This window comes from Grus americana, chromosome 17, assembly GCF_028858705.1.
Source record: "Grus americana isolate bGruAme1 chromosome 17, bGruAme1.mat, whole genome shotgun sequence".
In the NCBI taxonomy this organism is placed as follows: domain Eukaryota; kingdom Metazoa; phylum Chordata; class Aves; order Gruiformes; family Gruidae; genus Grus; species Grus americana.
Genome location: NC_072868.1, coordinates 6662734 through 6675949, shown reverse-complemented (window position 1 = coordinate 6675949; position 13216 = coordinate 6662734).

Sequence of the window (13216 nt, the reverse complement as noted above, 5' to 3'; positions counted from 1 at the left end):
TCCCCAGAGAGGGTTGTTCCCAACCAGGCCACAACAGCATTTAATTCCATGCATTAAATTTTCTCCCCTTTCCTCCACCCCCATCCCAAGGGCCATTGTCATCACCACCCTCCAATACAAGTCTTCTCTCCCTAGGCACCAAAAAAACCCCAAAAGCCACTGCTTGGAAGCATATGAGCTTCCAGGCAGAAAGCATATAAACCGAGAGATTTTCCTTAGTGGTCGAGGGTTAAATTAAATGGGAAGGGTGCTGCCTGTTCTGGCTCAGCATTTAAACCAGCTCTGCAGCACACATGGGATAGGTGCTGGTGGGAACTTGGGGTGCTACATGAATTTTAGGTCCTTCCCAAAGGCTAGCCTCTTGGATTTCTCTTCTGGCAAGCCTTATGGAGAATTACTGGCTCAGAAGTACCAGCTGTCCGCAGGTGCTGAACACCACTTGCTCTGAAGCAGCACAGACACCATGGATCACCCTTCAGTGCAACAAAACCTGGGGTGGGAATGAGACGGAGCATGTTTTCTGACAGCGACTTGGTCTCCCCAGCGAGGATGCTGTCCCTCAGGGCACAAAGGGAGATGTTCCTTGGTCTGTCCACCCATCACAGTAACCAGGTGCCACCCCACTGAACGCGTGAGGCAACAGGCCAGTCTGTGCTATTCCAAAGATGCAGATTAGAGCCCAACATCTCCACAAGGAGAGATGCATGGCTTGAACTGATAGAAGCAGAGTGCTGCAGAACAACAGCCTGAAGTGAAAGAGTGTTTTCCTTTCAAGTGCTGGAGCCCAGCTGCAGACAACCAGAAGACAACTGGGCATCCTGGGGTCAGTCATTGCCAGCACCCAGCTCAACCCCACTTGAGCTCCAAGGTTGTCATAGAGCTAGAGACCTCATACTTACAAATACTGCTTTTGTTTTTATTTCCATGCACAGTAAGCAACACAAGAATTATAGCCCATAATATTACCTGTACTCTTCTCTCAAAGAATTAATAAATCAATCCATTAAGAGTCTTGCATCTCCTGAAAATCCTACCAGAGCTGTAGTGTATTTGTGGCTGCCAACATCAGGAAGCAGCAGAGCAGGGTTGCTCCCGGGGAAGGGGAGCCAGGAGCAGCCCCAGCACAGGAACAACCCCACTGACCAGGTACAGTCCCACACCACGGGAGACAGAGCAGGGTGGTGATGGCAACAGGTCCTATCAACACACCAGCTCCAAGATCAACCAAGGAAACCCAAACACCAGTTCAGGGACAAGGCTGAGACAGGCTCACCCACAACACAGCCCAGGCAAGAACTGAAAGCTCCTGGGGTTGGAGGTTAAATGGAGCTCCTGGCAGAAGGGGTGGACGTGAGCTCCAGAGGAAGCTCGTCAGGGCAATTAAGGCCTATTAGTGCACTCCCAGCCCTGACATCCAGGGTCTTCATTACTGGTGATGCGTCCAGAACAGCAGAGGTCATTTGAATATCAGATGCTAAGCTGAGTTAGCAGGGCTTCCCAATAGCAAATATGATTTTTAATTCAAAAACTAATCAAAATTTGCTTTGGAGTTAAATTCCTTCATCAAAACTAGGCTGGGCAGACAGTAAAGCAGAAGGAACAGAATGAACTTATTACAGACAATGATGACTCCGGGTCTGAGTTTTGAAAGGCAGGGACATCAGTCAGGAATGTATTACCATATGTTTAAGAAGAAATTTCAATAGCACCAATCAAGGCATTAGCAGCAGCTATAGGGACAAATCCAAGTGCATTAAAGCTGTTAAGACAGCTCCTGTCTACTAGTCCTGGCTGCACATTCGATCACGGGGGAAGAGGCATCTGTGAATCAAAATCTGCTTCCAGGTTCCCAGGCACAGGAGCTGCCTAGAAGTGCTGAGAGCTACTTTCTATTTGTTTAAAGCATGCGAGGAAAAAAATTTAAATGGGGAATAGAAATATGATCTCAAATTTACGCTGCAGTCATCTAAATGTCTCTTGTTTCACTACATCTTGAAAGCATAGTGCTGGCAGAGGGACCTGTGCCTAATGGACAGCACAGGCCCGTGGTTTGGATAGCTAATCTCTATCCCCAACGCTCTTCTCTGTCCTTTGCTTTCTTCACCGGTGCACTGGGACTGAAGACCCTTCTGCTTTGAGATCTACCTATGAGGTGCTGAGGAAGAGCATCACCATCACCCACATCACTGCTGTGCACCTTTCTCCATGCTCCATCTGCCTGCTGGCTTCCTCTCCCTCTGCAGCTGCAGTTCGAACCCCTTGTGCCTGCACAGCCTCTCAGCGCCGCTCGGTCACATCTTCTCAGTGCTCCTTCTGTGCATTTTGTTCCAAGCTCTCTCACACCTCCCTCTTTACCTGTGGGACCTGCTGTGCTCGAGTCCTCTCCTGCACCCTTCTGCAGCAGAGGGGCTTGGGCTGAGTGCTCTCAGCATCACCCCTCCGCTTTGGTGTCATCTGCCTCTCATTTGCCTGCTACAGCATTTTGCTCCTTAGGGCAGGGACTTGCCTATTTCATGTATTGCAGGGCTCTTTGATTACTGGTTGGGCCAAAGCATCCTAAACCAAAACCATCTGCCTCAAAGTGAGACAAAATGCATTGACAGCTGGAAATCAGATGGACAGTTAAAGGTGTAATGCTCTCCAGATGCCTGGAGGAAACAGTTTGTTTTGGCTGCCTGTTTAAGGGAAATAAGGATTTGCAGTGAAGCTGGAAACTGTTAGTCCATAAGTGTTCTTCTTCACTGATCATCATGGACAGAAAGATCCTTGGGAGAAACTCAGAGAAGTGAGCATAAGCAAGGAGGAAGATTCCTGTGATGTTGTAAATAAGCTGAGAGTGCAACTGAGAACAAATAAACTCAAAGATTTACTACTTCTAGAATAGCATGTCTGTGGCTGCCCTGGTGGAAGTGGTTAATTGATTGTTTCCCCAGTGAAGCAGGCTCTGACTGATTGACCCATGGAAAGCTCTGATAGATTTTTCCTGCTGGCTTTTTCTCTTCCCACTAGTCACGTAGCTTATATTTTTGCCTTGAGTCTTAGGTGTCTGGGTCAGCCGAGGAAGTTACTTTTTATATACTGGGATGAGAGGATATGCTGCCCTCTCCCTCTTATACTCTCCTGTGGTCTGCGTATGCCTGTTTGGAGACAAACCCAAAGTCCCTGGTTTGTGTATGTTGCTCCCTCTACCCTGTCTGCCCACTGCTTGCTCAAAAAAGAGCCCCCATGCTGGGAGCTCAAATGTAGTGGAGAAACAAACCCTGCTAGTGAGAACACATCACGTGCATAAATCTACTCAGTGCATCCCTACGGGTAAGGACAGTTGAGGTCCTCCCTGTCTCATACTACCCCTTCCTTCCCCAGGGCGAAGCTGGTGCTGGAGCCAGGCAGTTCACAGTTGGCAGTACGTGATGTTCTCCAGCTCCCAAAAGCAAATGCAAACCTGATCATCCCTGCTCTCAAGGGCTCTAATTGATTCCCTTACTTGATTCAAGTTCCTCTTGGTCTTTCTGGGCAGCCTGGAGGGCAGGAGGTGAAATGTGCTGAGCACGGATACACATAACCAGTGAATAAACGCCGCAGAATGGCCTGGCACTGCCAGCTCCGGTCTCGTGGCATTGCATCGACAAGGGATGATGCTGAGACATACAGACTCCTGTGCCCGACTACACCAAGTACCACAGTTTCACTGGGCTTGGTTGTTTGGACGCTTGTATAACAATACACATTTCAACTTGTTATTTCTTGTTATTTGCGTTGAGGGAATATTGCAGACTGATGCCCTGAAGAACCAGGCACGGTATAAACACAGAGTGAAAGCTTTTCTTTTTCCCTAGTGATCACTATCTAAGTAGTCAAGACAGAGAACAGAAGACGGTATAATTTTTCTTATACGAGTTCAGAGTATGAAGCATGGGAGTTTTACTTGGCTTGCCCAAGACCACATAAGGAAAGTCTCTGTTGGAGCTAGCAATTCAATGCAGATTTCCTGCCTTAATCTCAAGACTACCTTCTGCTTTTCACTAATACAGGCATTCATATATTCTACCCTTAGCAAAGTGATGGTGTAAGCCAGACAGGCTTTTACAGCATCCTTTGCTGGTTGGGATCCAGGCAAGCCGGGAGCACTCTGGCTTGTTGCTAGCCCAACCACACGCATGCCCTGCTGTGGCACAGCAAGTGCTGCCCCATGGAGCTGGCCAGAACGCTACGCTGTGTGCTTTGCTGATGACTAAAATGTGGACCCAGACCGATGAAGTGCAGGGTGCGGTAATTCGCAGACACATGTTGTCTGTTGCAATATTCAGCCACAAGCAAAAGGGAAGAGAAAACACCTGCATGGAGAAAATGCTGTTAAGAGCAGGTACTTGCTTATCCACTTCCCTGATTTATCATAAATACACCACCTCCCCAGGAGCTTTGCTATTCCCCAGCTCTCCAGGCTAGGAAATGCTAGGCACAGCAAGGAAAGAGAGAGATGGGAAGAAGAGGATGGAAAGCAAAAGCAAGAAGGCAGCCAAAAACGCTGAACTGGAGGAGGCAGAAGAGGAGAAGGAAAGGACTGGGGAGTTTAACCAGTCAAAAGATGTTTTGCAGCCACAGGCAAGTTCATGAGAGCTGGAGAAATGGATTTGGGGCACATCTTATGGCCAGGAGCAAAAATGAGACACTAAGTGGGAGGTCATGTACATGAACAGCCCATTGAGCTCCTCTAAAAAGCTTCATCAGAGAAAAGCCCGCCTGGAAACTTGATCAATAGTTGTAAGCATCTGTGTATTAAAGCAGCGGGTTGACTGGCCACAAATGATAGAGGGCTGCAGCTTAGGCAGGTGGGTGTCTGTCCTACGTGGCTGTGAAAATGAAGAGGCTGCTTTTGAAACCCTGAACCACGGTGTCTTTATTCTGCAAAGCATCCTGTAGAGCAGACATTTTGTGGAAAATATCCCAAGGGTTTGGGAAAGGGGATTTAGCAGATTGTGCCTGAATGAAAGCATGGAATCGTGCAGACAAGCCACTTCCTTCAGTCCTTTCATTCATACCCGCTGATGGCGTTGGCATTGTCACAAGCGGAGGCGATGCTGGGAATGACAGGTGGAATTTAGTGCATTTAAATTTTAATCAGCAATTATTGTAAAACACAATAACGCTTCAACTGGTGGGTAATTTAGCTCCAATTCCAAAAATATAGACTCATCCACTCTAGCTGTAAATTTCCAACCTCTTTCCTCCAAGCACACTAGCATATAGAAATGTGTGAATGACAACCAAGCGAAGTAATGCTGGCTGGAGAATTAAGATGGCTCAGAACTATCCAGCCAAATTACATAGCAATAGTATGGCACCCATCCCAGGTCACGCTTAGAAAGATTCAGGCTTACTTCTCTCACTGACATTAAAAGGACTGTGTCTCCACCTGATTGCCCCGTGCACACACACAGGCATATGTTTGTGTGTCTGAAAGGAGAATAAATGTTTAAATACCGCCGTAACGTCAATATTCAGCGCCGAAACCGGGAAGTTCTGCTACCTGTGTGACTAGACTGTTTCTTGGAAGGAATACAGAAAATAGACGTCTCAGCTTTCCGATATTAGCTTCTGAGTTTGAAAATGTGAACCTGGCTTTTTGGCTAAGGATGTATTCGTGAGCTGCCCCCACGTGCTGGAGTTCGGCAGCCCTCAGTGCAGAACAGCACCCAGCCACCCCGGGAAGCATCCCGTAGCGGGGACCACCCTGGGCAGCCCCAAGGCACCAAGCCAGCTTTACGGGGCTTGGGTAGCTCACTCCAGAGTCAGGAGGCCAAGAAACCCAGCAAATAAGGGTATGGGAGCTCTGCGCAGCAGCAACCGGTGTGCTGCTGGTGCTCGAGCTAGCTGGGAGCTGATTTTGTTCGGGCAGCTCTACACCACACTGCCGTCTGCGGCATAAACCCTCCCTTAGAGCAGATATCTCTCAGCAGCTCGGTGAATGGTAATTTAATTTAGATTTAATGTTAGGATTTGGGTCCTTTCGTTGCCAGAACGTATCATCATGTGGACAAAATGTTCCTCACTGCATCATGCTTTATCTTGGTATTTCTGCTCCCTCTGCAGGAGTGGCACGTTGGTGTCATCGATGCTGCCAAAGAATCATTTAGGTTGGAAAGGTCAAGATGATCGAGTCCAACTGTAAACCTAACACTGCCAAGTTGTGGTGGGTTGACCCTGGCTGGAGGCCAGGTGCCCACCAGAGCCGCTCTCTCACTCCCCTCATTCACTAAACGGGAGAAAAGGCATAACGAAATGCTTGCAGGTCGAGATAAGGACAGGGAGAGATCACTCACTAATTGTTGTCACGAGCAAAACAGACCAAACTTAGAGAGGGAATTCATCTAATTTATTACTAGGCAAAACAGAGTAGAGGAATGAGAAAACAAAATCAAGTCTTAAAACGCTTCCCCCCACCCCTCCCATCTTCCCGGGCTCAACTTCACTCCCGGCTTCAACCTTCCCCCCCTCAGCAGCACAGGGGGACGGGGAATGGGGGTTACGGTCAGTTCATCTCACGGTGTTTCTGCCACTTCTTCATCCTCAGGGGGAGGACTCCTCTCATCGTTCCCCTGCTCCAGCATGGAGTCCCTCTCACGGGGTGCAGACCTTCAGGAGCAAACTGCTCCAGCGTGGGGTCCCCCACGAGGTCACAAGTCCTGCCAGCAAACCTGCCCTGGCGTGGGCTCCCCTCTTCACGGGTCCACCGGTCCGGCCCGGACTTGCTCCAGTGTGGGCTTCCCACGGGCCGCAGCCTCCTTCAGGTGCCTCCACCTGCTCCGGCGTGGGGTCCTCCACGGGCTGCAGGTGGAATCTCTACACCCCCTCATCCTTCCTCCATGGGCTGCAGGGGGACAGCCTGCTTCACCATGGCCTTCACCACGGGCTGCAGGGGGATCTCTGCTCCGGCGCCTGGAGCTCCTCCTCCCCCTCCATCTGCACTGACCTTGGTGTCTGCAGAGTTTCTTACATCTTCTCACTCCTCTCTCCGGCTGCAAAAGCTCTCTCCCTCTAAGTGTTTTTTTCTTCTTCTTAAATATGTTATCACAGAGGCACTGATGGGCTTGGCCTTGGCCAGCGGCGGGCCCGTCTTAGAGCCGGCTGGCATTGGCTCTGTCAGACACAGGGGGAGCTTCTAGCAGCTTCTCACAGAAGCCACCCCTGTAGCCCCCCCGCTACCAAAACCCTGCCACGCAAACCCAACACACAAGTCCACCATAACCATGTCCCTAAGCATCTACACGTCTGTTAAATACCTCCAGGGACGGTGACTCAACTGCTTCCCTGGGCAGCCTGTTCGCTTTCAGACTCCCATCCGCTTGCGTACATGCTCTCAGCCTGGGAGGCAACAGGTTGGTGAAATCTCTTTTTTAAATGAGTCTGCTGAGTCTGTAATAAGAAGAGGACAGAAATAATCCTCTCTGTGTCTTCCTACAGATGGGCTTTAGTACGTGTAAAAGTTGTAGCAAATGGATTTGCTCTGGGCTTGGAGAGACATCGACAGATTTATAGAATGAGAGGTGATGCAAAATAGCAGCTACAGCAAAACTGCATCTTGGAGGGAGAAATCACTGCAAACACTTGAGGATACTTTAGATGTGTTGCCGTCTTGCGCCTGTCCTGAGCCTGGTCTCAGTCACATCCTGCAGTGCAGGGCAGCTGGACAGGACCCTAGAAGCCAATGGGGAAAGGGAAAAGTGCTTTTTCTTCACCTCAAATGCCAGCAACAGTTCGGTAAAATGCATTTCTATTTTTATGGTACTGCCGCAAAGGCTGCTTTTACCCTTTTTTCTCATTTTGCCTTGCCTTTTCCCTCCCTCCTTCCTCCCTCCAGGCTGCGATAACGGTGTTCCAGAAGGACAGGAAGGTTCACTTGTCTGCGGTTACCAAAGGGGCTAAATCTGTTACACGTTATGCACATTTTTTACGATGCAGCATTTTTTGCTGAACTCGAGAGGAATAACGTTACATAAGAAGCCCCTAACAGATTGTTTAGAGGACTACACAAGACAAATAATTTGAAGCTGTGACTCAAACTGTGTAACTACAAACTGAAGGCAAGACCAGTTATGATCAACACAGTGATAACTCAAGTTTGATCAGAATACCCTAAAACATTGCATGAACTTGAAAATAAACAGATATCCCAATAACCTGCTGTAGTCTTCACCAGCAAGCTCACATCTAGCTTCACAACTCTCTTCTCTCTTCTGGCATAACCCGTCCTAAAACCAAAAATAATGTGCTCTACCTTTCGAGATGCCTTATCTATATATGCCATCAACAGACGGCTCTATCACGTGTTGTAACCCCTCTCTTAATTCTCTACATATACAAAACTATAGGAGGAAATGTAAGGGATTTTGTACTGGGAAGAATGTGTAGCTTGTGAAAGTTTAAAATTAAAGAAGCATATGATAAAATTCACTACAAGCGTATCTTGGAAATATATTTTTACATTGATTGCTTTAGCATTCTCAGAGCTATTATATTTCTTATCATCTGTCTATAAAGATATATTGGTTCTGGTAGCACCAGTAAAACTCCAGATAATGTTTTCATGTTTTTACTGAGACTATATTTCACACCAAGTACTTGAATATATCACTCCATTTCTTGTCTCACCAGTCTTATTTTTATTCCCCTCTTCACATTTAATTTCAACTTTTTTTCTAACATTTGCAAATTCATCAAATCATTCACCTTTGTCAATCTTTTTGAGGGCATCGTTGTCAACATCACTAATGCAATTCAGACTGGGTTTCACGCTTTTTGCCAAGGAGAATCCTTCAAGTTCATCCAAATTGCTTCCAATCTTCAAAATATTAAGCCCACTCCTTCAAATACTCAGTGAAAATACTGTAAAAAGTTTACCATATTTTTTTTTACTTTTGCTGCCAAAAAAGACTCCCTCACTTTCAAGTTCAACTATTAAAGTGTTTATCATTATTGCCTGAAAACCTGCCCTTTTTTACTTCAATTCTTAGCGTTACAGGCTTGATGTTCCCCATTTCACAAAAGTACTGCATTCAATTTCCTTGACTTTAGTGAAAAACATCTTCGGTTTGCTTTTGACAAAATGGAGTTGCAGCAGTGATTCAGGACTGCTGAAAAACTGCTTTAATAAAATAGGACACTTGTCATACGAAAGAAAATATGGTTTGAATGCATCTTAGGGGTCAATAAATCTGCTGCTGGCTGGCTGTAGAGATAACTACCTTGTCTTACAAGGTCCAAGAATTGCTTTTAGTTTATTTCAATAAAATTGTGGGGGATGTAGAAATATGGGAAGGAGGCATTCACCACTGTTTGCATCGGTGTGGATTGTCCCAGCTCATCTTTGGATCCCCTGTGGACTGGGTGGACAGGACAGTCCCCATCCTGGAGACCGAGGTTTAGGGGTTTGGGTTGTTTTTTTTTTTAGTTTTGTAAACACTGTGTTTGTTTCTCCCCCTCCTGCCTGTCGAGAATTCACATCACTAAAGGAGGCAGGAATTTTGTTTATCCAGCAGCGTCTGCCCAAGGCCCTCAGTGTACTGCTGACATGCTCCTCAGCATTTGTACCAGCTCGCTGTGGGGATCCAGTGGCTCGAATCCGCTTGCATTTCTTTCATGAACAAATTGCCTAAATAAACTTGTATGTGTCGTGATCGCATGGGTCAGCTCTGACAGATGTACCCCATGCCACTGAACCCCAGGAAGCCTCCTGTTTCCCAGGGTTGGTGCATTGGCTGCGCTCTGGTTCCCATGCAACATCCCTGCACCACTGACTGCTCCGGCTTTAGCTTGAGCACAGACAGGCTCCAGCAGATCATTTATTGGAGCAGTTGCTTATTTTTGCTTTTCAAGGCAAAATACACTCAGTGCTGGAGCCCTGGACAGATTCTGGAGGAGGTGCTCCCCCCACTCACGCTTCGTCAGTCCCCAGCTGATGGCTCTGCAGGCATCTGCCCAGCTTCCCTGCGCCAGGGCCTCTACTCCCCAACAAGGCCACTTTCCATAACACCCGCGAGAGTTAGAGTGGCCTTATACATCCACATGTTTGAAGGAAATGTGAAATACTGACGTATGAGGAGATGAGATGTTTGGAAAGTTGAAGGCCAGGCTTGAGCACAGAGCTGCAGCGCTCAGCCTTGTTGTGCCCACCGTGCTGGGATGGGGTCCTGGCATGGGCAGTGCGGGAGCACTCCTGTCCCCACGTACGTGCCGTGGGTGTTATGTGCGTTGATGCGATGGAAGGACCTGCCCGGTTCTTCCTCGTGCAGGAGACAGAGGCGGGGGTTGTCTGAACACCTCTAAGGCATCTGCTCTTGTCACATCACGAGTCCTCTTTGTCCCTCTTCGGTGCACAGCTTCATTCTGGAGATTGGTCCTTGATGAAAGGAGGAGCATCTCCTCACAGACAGCAGAGTTTCCCTCATTTTGCCATTTTTTCCTAGGTTTTAGCTAGCCCTGGTCACCTCCCTGCTCTTCCGCTGTCCCCCGGGTGCAGACACAGGGAGCCAGAGGCCAGCAGTGCTGTACCAGCGCTGGACCGGGTGGCATGCCCGGAGTGGCACTGCCCCCTTGGCTGACAATCAGAGCAAAATCTGGAAACTGGATCCGTCTTCAAAAGACTTTGATTTTTTAATTTGCTTTCTGCTTGATTTAGCTATTTTCTGAAACAATCTCAGCAGTGAAAAGCCTTTTCAGAATAGAACAGGAAGGTTTTCTTTCTCCTGAAAATGCTGAAACAAGATGTTTTGATGCTGCCAGATCTTTTTGTTTGTTTGTTTCATTTCAAAACAAAATTCCAGTAAAATGCAGTCAATTTTGTGAAGTACTTTGATTTTGATGGGTCCGTGTATGCTGGCTTAAATATTTTTCCGGCTATCTCCATTTGGGAGAAGCGGCCCGGGGGGTGGGGGGGAGGCAGACCAGATGTCACACAGTGCGTTGCAGAACTGGAGATCTGGCACCCGTCTGACAAACAGCCTTCGGAAGTGTGGGAACACGGTGTGGGTGCATCCGGGGCTCGGGAAGGGACACGCGAAGGAAGAAGGAGAGTCGTGGAAACCTGTCTGATGGCGGGCCCGTGGAAACCACTGATGGCCTGGCTCTGGGACCGGCCTCTGGTACGGACTTTCCACGTGACTTTAAGCAAATATCTGTGGCCCAGCGACCTGTAAGAAAGGGAATAACAGATTGACCCCTTGGATCGCCACATCTGCTGAGAGTTTAGGCTATTTAGGGCTGCAGCACCCTTTTGCATTGTTATTTTGAACAGCAGCTTGAACAACGCAGCCCTCAGCTAGGTTGCGGGCTCTTTGCTCTGTGCAAAGCAAGCAAGAACAGTAATTGCCTGGACCTGTGAGTTTTTGTTAAGACAGGCAGTGGCAGAAGAATTTAAATGCAGATCCCAGCATCCTGCAGACACAAAAAGAAATCCAGGCTTTGCAAAGTCAAAGAGAAGCAGTTTTGTCCTCCTGGGAGCTACAAAATAGGTTGGGATGCCGAAAATAACCTGCTACTAGTTATAGATGCTCCAGCCCTTTTACCGAGACATGAAAACTTGAGCTGGGTTTAATACAAGACACTTGTTTAGTGTCACTGTGACCTTCTGCAGTTTTCCCACCCCGGTTCTAATCAAACTACAGATGAATCCGTCTTGTCACTTCCTTTCCTTATTCTGGCTCTTCTGCTGAGCTTGGCTTACGCTGCAAAGCTTCCTCAGTGAGATTCAACTCGTTTTTGAAATGGCTCCGTTTCCTCCGTGAATTAATTTGTGTGAAAACCTGGTTCCCAAGTGGTGGGTCCATGTCCTCAGGGAACGGAGAGGAATTGAGGCTCCAGTTCTCAGAAACAGCTAAATGAAATTGGAGCCTCTCACAGGGGGTTTCGGGGCTTGGGGTCACTGCTCCTATTGATTTAGGGTAGGGGACCCAGCTGGCTTAGGACATTTAATAGCTTCACACTCTGCATCCACAGAGCAGCAAGCCACGCCGAATTTCACAAAGAAAACATTTGGCCTTCTTAAGAGAGTTACGGCCCACGGATTTTTCTAAGGGAAATGATCTAAACTGCAAACCAAGCCGGCAAATTCCTCCTCTAGAGACCATTCTGCTGGAGATGGGGAAAACAGAGGAAATGATCTGAGCAGAGCCACAGAGGTGGCCTCATCCTGGGGGCATTCAGGTGCCTGTAGTGCTGGGCTCGGGGTGCTGGCGTGAAGCGGGGAGCACCCACGCAGGGTCTCACAGCCGATTCCAAGCCCAGCTCTTCCTGCCCGGTGCCCAGCCCCGCCAGCAGCAGCCGAGCGTGCCGAAAGCCTGGCTCAGTCCCACCAGAGCTTGAGGTGGAGCAGCCGTGTGTCCCTCCACCCTGGGACATCCCTCTGGCCCTCAGCGGGAGGGTGATGCCTCCGCAGCCCCGTCCCCGAGCACGCACGGACCTTCCTGCGCAAGCACAGGGAGCAGCCCCCTGCTCTCTCCGTGGAAGTGGAGGAGACGAGAGGCGGGAGGTGAAGGGAGGGAGGGGGTGACATGTGGAGGTTGGTCCTGCTCCTCCCCACCTTTCTAATTCCAGCTAGTACGTATTTCTCGTGCTCCTTTCTAGTCTCAGGGGTGCTACACCCCGCTCTGTGTTTTGGGGAAGCTGGACGGAGGCAGAGTGTCAGCTGGGGACGGGATGGCTTGGAGGAAGGATGAACAGCCGGATATCCAGGGCTGGGGATAACCGCATCTCCTGCTCCCTCTGCCCTTGACGGCACTGGTTGCTCCTGCAGTGCCCAAGCGGAGATGGGAGGAGAGGCAGCAAAGGGGGTCACTGGAACAGAGAGAGATAAACAAAGGATAATCTTTCAGGCAACAACTCATCATTTAAAGCCAAAGCAGAGGAACAATTTCCCAGCTAGCACAGCATTAAACAGATGGACTAAACCACTTCAGCAGCAAGCAGGTGTCTCAGGGCTCAGAAAACCCATCGGGCCACAGCCACAGGGCAATTTTCCCAGATGGCTCAGGTGTTTCCAAGCCTGGACAGCCAAATCCCTCGCTGTAGCCACGGCTTTTATTTATTTATATATTTGCACAAAGGGCCAGTGATGTCTCTGGAGGATGCCTGCAGTGGTACAGCCCCTGCCCGAGGAACAGATGCTCTCCTGGCGAATCATTTCCATTTCCAAGATCTCACATCAGAGAGCAAACACGAGCCA